The sequence below is a fragment of the Agelaius tricolor genome, unplaced genomic scaffold, assembly GCF_023055355.1.
Source record: "Agelaius tricolor isolate 1412-34295 unplaced genomic scaffold, bAgeTri1.0.p SCAF_69, whole genome shotgun sequence".
NCBI lineage: Eukaryota > Metazoa > Chordata > Aves > Passeriformes > Icteridae > Agelaius > Agelaius tricolor.
In genome coordinates, this window is record NW_027269329.1 from 1039674 (window position 1) to 1045673 (window position 6000).

Consider the following 6000-nt stretch of genomic DNA (forward strand, 5'->3'; position numbering starts at 1 on the left):
ACATTTGAAGAGAGAATAATGCAGACAAAGAGGAGCCGACCCCGAGAAAAGCCCAAAATCACCCAAAATCACCCCAAATCACCCAAAATCGCGATCACCCGCTTTAGCCTGACCTCTTCCAGCCTGACACCCCCCTCCCCTCACACTTGCTGAGACCTTCCAATCCCTACCATTCCCCAAATCCCTCGGTTCCGATCCACGCTCGGTGTCGAACTGGGCAGAGAAAAGTCCAAAGCACAGACAGAAGAGGCAAAGCCCCAAGAAGAAAGAAAAGCCCTGAACTAAACTAAAGCTCTATCCTAGACTTAAAACGCATGGTCCTGGTTTCCAGTGGCGCTTCCCTCTCCGGCATCCTTCGGGTCACACATTCCGTATTCCTTCGCTTCTTCCCTCATTCCTTTCCGTGGTTCTTTCCCTCAAAAACCGCTCAGATCTTCTTGCAGAGGCCCCTCTGGCACGGGTGCTTCCAGCGGGTGGAGAAGGTGTAGGAGCGCTCGGGGACGCACTTGGTGGCGCAGGGCGTGGCGCAGGGCGTGGCGCAGGGCGTGGCGCAGGTGGGGACGCACTTGGTCACACACTTGGTGGGACAGGGCGCGGGGCACGGCGGGGCGCACTTGGTGGCGCACTTGGTGGCACAAGGTGCAGGACAGGGTGGAGGACAGGGTGGGGGACAAGGCGGGGCACAGGGTGGGGCACAAGGTGGGGCACAGGGCGGGGCACAAGGCGGGGGACAGGGCGGGGCACAGGGCGGGGCACAGGGCGGGGCACATATGGTGGCGCACGGAGCAGCACACGGGGTGACACAGGGCGGGGCACACGGGGTGACGCACGGGGGGTCACACTTGGCCACGAACTGCGGCACGCCGCAGGACTCCAGGCACTCCAGGCCCTTCTGGCCTGTCCCGATGGGCACGCCCGCCTCCAGAGCCCCGGCCAGCTCGGCCGACTCGGTGGAGCCCACCACGGTCTCCTGCGGGTACGTGGTGAGGATGGGCCCCGGGAAGGTGACGACCACGGGTGGCGGGAAGATGATGACCCGCGAGTCGGGGCAGGCCACCACGCAGGGCTCGTTGCAGGCGGCGGCCCGCGGGTCGGGGCAGGGCTCGGCACATACGGTTTTCTCGCAGGACATCTTGAGGCTGGGCTGGACCTGGAAGGAGGGGACAAATGTCAATCCCAAGGAGCTGGAGGGATGGGGTCAACCCCTGGAAAGGCACGAGGTGGTGGGTGGGTTGATAACTCTGCTCTGCTCTGCTTGGCTGGGCTCTTCTTGGTGACCTTCCAGAGTCCTGGGAAGCAAACACCTCCCTGGGGACACCAGAACACCTCCCTGGGGACACCAGAACACCTCTCTGGGGATACCAAGCCACCTCTCTGGGGACACCAAACCACCTCTCTGGGGACACCAGAACACCTCTTTGGGGACACTAAACCACCTCTTTTGGGGACACCAAACCACCTCTTTTGGGGACACCAAACCACCTCTTTTAAGAACACCAAACCACTTTTTGGTGGACACCAGAACACCTCTCTGGGAACCCCAAACCACCTCTTTGGGAACCCCAAACCACCTCTTTTAGGAGCACCAAGCCACTTCTTGGAGGACACCAGAACACCTCTTTGGGGACACCAAACCACCTCTTTTGGGGACACCAAAACACTTCTCTGGGGACACCAGAACACCTCTTTGGGGACACCAAGCCACCTCTTTTGGGGACACCAAACCACCTCTTTGGGAACCCCAAACCACCTCTTTTAGGAACACCAAGCCACTTCTTGGATGACACCAAAACACCACTTTGTGGACACCAAATGAGCACTCTGGGGCTGTTGTTTAATTAATATCTGTTTTCTCCTGTGCAATTTGGGCTCCAGAGGTGGAGCTCAGTAAAATGAGGGCAACACATAAACCACTGTAGGAATGGAGAACACGAGAGGTTTTACTGGACCCAATTTGGACAAAGTCGGGGCTGAGAAGATAAAAATCCAAGGAATGTCATCGCTGTGATGGCATTGATCCAAAAGGATACCAATAATTATGGATTTAGTGCTGTCAGTTCATAAAAGGTGCCTTTGCCACAGATATTGGGCACAAAACTCACTCAAAAAATTCAATAAAAACCTTTTGCAAGATCATGAGGAAAACCTGAAACACGACAAAAACCTGAGAGCAGCAGATTTAAATTTCAGAGGGATTAAAACTGTTCCCAAACCAGGGCTGAATTCTTCTTTCTGGTTTTGAAATAAATTTAAGGGTGGGGATTTGGAAAGCAGTGCAAAAGTCCATTTCAAGTTGTCCTTTCAACCATACCCAAATTCCACCTCAAAGCCCTGAGCGAAGGAGCCGCTTAATCTGTTGTTGCAGATTAAATTGAATATTTTGGGCTCGGCCCAGGTGATTATTTCTTTTTTAAGCTGCATATTGGAGAAGCCTGGGTGGGGTTGAGTTTGACTCAAGCCATTTTTGTTTTCTTTCCTTGTTCTAAACACGATGCCCAAATGAGCATAATTCACCCAAATTTAAGCCCTAATCCAGGTGCTCTCCTGAGCTCCCCACCCTTTAAATCTGCTGCAACTCTGAATTCCGTGTCCTTGACTTGACACTGATCAGAGACCAAACCAGAGGAAAGGAACAACTTAAAACCAGACCTAAACACAGAGCACCACACATCCCAAGCAGATTCAAACATTCTCGCTTTGCATAAAACCAAAGCTTTGCATAAACAGAACAAAACCACCCAAAGCAGCTTCCCAAGCTGACACTTTTTGGGTCATTCCCATATCTTCTGCATAGGAAAACCAGGAATTTCGTACTGCCGTATCCGCAGGGATGTTGTGTCCTCATCCACAGGCGACTGCAGCTCTGCCCATCTCAATATTTCTAAAACTTGTGTTTAAATTTCCACACCACCTCTGCCCAAAATCAGATAAAAATCGGAAGCCACAAGGGCAGAACCGCCCCGCCAGGTGAAAGCTGCTGGCTGAGGTATTTTAAGGTTACCTAAAGGTTGTATCCATTAAATTTCCATAAAGCAATGGAATTAAATGGTTTTAATATTATCTAGATTGCAGATACATTTTTAAACTTTTATCCCGCAGCGCTTCTGGATGAATAATCAAAACTATTTTGATTATTCCATGAAAATAAATGGAATTGCTTTCCAGAACGGCAGAACACGAATCCAAAATTCAGCGCTGAGTTAAACGTAAACGTTTTTTTAAAATTAGACTCATTTTATTATTTTAGGAAGAAGTTATATCAGAATCCAACTTACTCAGTTCACCGAGGAGAAGCCAACAGGACCCGCTGGAAGCTCCCTGAGTCAGGAATGGTTTTTATATCCCCGGCTGGACCACCAGGCTGATGCAAGAAAATAACGTCATATTTGGGCATTAGGTCCCATTACTCCCCAAACCAAATTTGAGGGGTAATTACAGTAATTGCTTTGCTTTGCTCACTGTTTGTGTTGATTACCCTTTTCTCACCAGCACGTGACCGCCGTTGTTTGGTCCCGGATTCTTCTCATTTCAGAGTTTTGAGGCTAAAATTTATTCCCGCAGCTCTCCCAAGGTGAAAACCTGGGCTGAGCTTGGCTTTGCAGGAGCTCCTGAGCTTTGCAAGGCTCGTCCTTGCAGCTCCTTAATCCCAGGATTTGTTTTCCTGGCCTCCAAGAATGCAGCAGAGCCTAACCCAGCATTAGCCGTGAGTGTTCCTGGCTGCTTCCAAACTTGTTGGGACGTGTTTATGGGAACGGCCGGACTGGAGTGGCCGAGTCGGCTCCCAGAGCCACTCCCCGCTGAGCCCGTGGGGCTCTGGCTCCTCTTTTGGTGTCCGAGTCCAGGATCCGACTCATCCCGAGTTCCAAACCTCCAGGAGTTCCACCTCAGCGTGAGGGAGAACTTCCTTCCATGGAGCTGCTGCCCAGGGAGGGCAGAATTGGGATTGTCCCTGTCTGGAGTCATCCCAAACCCACGTGGATGTGTCCCTGTGTCACCTGCTCTGGGACATCTCCAGAGTCCCTGGAGTTCCAACCCAAACAATCCTGGGATTCCGGGATATAAAACAGCACCAGGAGTTGATGTGGCCGGTGGAGCCCTGGTTTAGCACAAAACTTCTCCTCTGCCACAAAACTCGTGCCCGGGAAGAAATCGGAAGTGGGAAAGTCCCTTTTGGGAAAAGTGGGATGGTCAGAGGGATGCTGGTATGGCATAAATCACTCCATCCCCAGTTCCTTTCCTGGTGGTTTTGGTCACCAGAAAAATGTTGGAGCGTGGAGGAGTGTGGGAAACTCGGGGCGAGGGGAGAAGCCACCGAAGGCAATAATTCCCTGTTTAACACAGGGAAAACCAGGGAAAAAACCCCAGGATTTATTTAAGGTCACTCAGGACAACTTTGGATCCAGAGGACAAAGAGTTGCAGCCCCAGCTGGTGCTGGGGTGAAGCAGAAATTCATGGCATGCTGGAAGCTCAGCCCCCGAGGTGAGAGAAGCCTGGTCCCATTTAAATCCCCAAATATGGCCTGACTTGGGAAGGTGAGTGTTTGGCCAAGTGGATTGAAATGGTATCATTAGGATAACAAACACAGGGGCAGGCTTTCAATCCCAAAGAGGCAGAGGGATCCGAATTCCCGAGACTGAGTCAGGGGAATCACGTGGGTGGCCCTGACACATTTGTTTGGAAGGGACGCTATGATTCAGTCCTGCTTTAATACCCGCAGCCTGTCATTAACTTCAGAGAGCCACGGCGCTTTGCATGGGTAAAACATGAGTGGGTGTTTGCAAAACCGTCCCCAAGCATTTCCTCACAGCATTCCCCATCGGTGCTTTTGCCCAGGGGAGCCTCTGGGATCATTCTGTTTCCAGGAGGGAACAGAGAGCATGGAGGTTGTGACAAAAATAAACAAAAAAAAAAAAAAAAAACCAGACAGGAAGGAGGGAAATGAGAGCAGGAAATGTTTGGGGTGATCAAAAACAACTGGTTTGGGGTGTCAGGTGCTGGGATTTTGGTGCCAGCGTGATCCAGGGCTCCTCAGCTGAGTGTGACACAAAATTCCGGAGCTGGGAAGCTGGCATGGGCCCCTGGGAGAGGATTTTAAAGGAATCACTGAAATGGGATGGTTTGGGTGGGAAGGGACCTTAAAAATCCCCTCATCCCGTGCCCTGCCATGGGCAGGGACACCTCCCACCATCCCAGGTTGCTCCAATTCCCATCCTGCCTGGCCTTGGACACTTCCAGGGATGGGGAATTAATGGACCAGGATCAGGATCAGTAGGAGCTGCCAGGGGCTGCTTTCCCTGGAGCAGCCCAACCCAGCAACCTCTGGCAGCTTCAGAAAAGTTTGGAGACGCTGGAATTCCTTTCCAGCTCCTTTCAGCAGTGCCAGCCCTGCCAGGAGGATTCATCCTCCTCCTTCTCCTCCTCTCTCCTTACTGGCAGCAGCCTCCTGCAGCTTTTATCCTGGTTTTGGCTCTCTTGGGGGCATTCCCAGCTCCAGGTCCTCATCCCTTGCCAGGTTCCAGCCACAGGAATTCCCCAAAAGCCCCTTGGAAGGGAAGAGCCGCTCTGCCCTTTCCTGGCATGAATTCCTTTCCCCAGAGCAGCTCCAGAGGGAGCTTTTGGACCAGCCTGACTTCCACACACAGGAGTGAATTTTTTCTCCCGTGCTTTTTTATTTATTTACGTGGATAAAGTCAGAGATGAGGAAGTGGTTGTGGAATCCCAGCTGGAAAAGGATTTCAGGCTTCTAAGTGGTGAAGTTACAAAAGGTGTTGAGAGCAGGAAATTTGAATAAATATTAATTGTTTGAGAAGTTTGAGATGGGGAAGGGTTTGGAGAGGTCCGGAGGGAGCTGGGGGGGCGGCAACCCTCCCAAATTCCTGAATTAGGCAAAAAGAGGAGTTGGGAAAAGGAGCTACAAAGGAGAAAAGAAACCAACAACGGGAATTTGAATGCAACAGAACTTTAATGGCAGGGAAGGGCTGGGGGCACAGTCACACTCA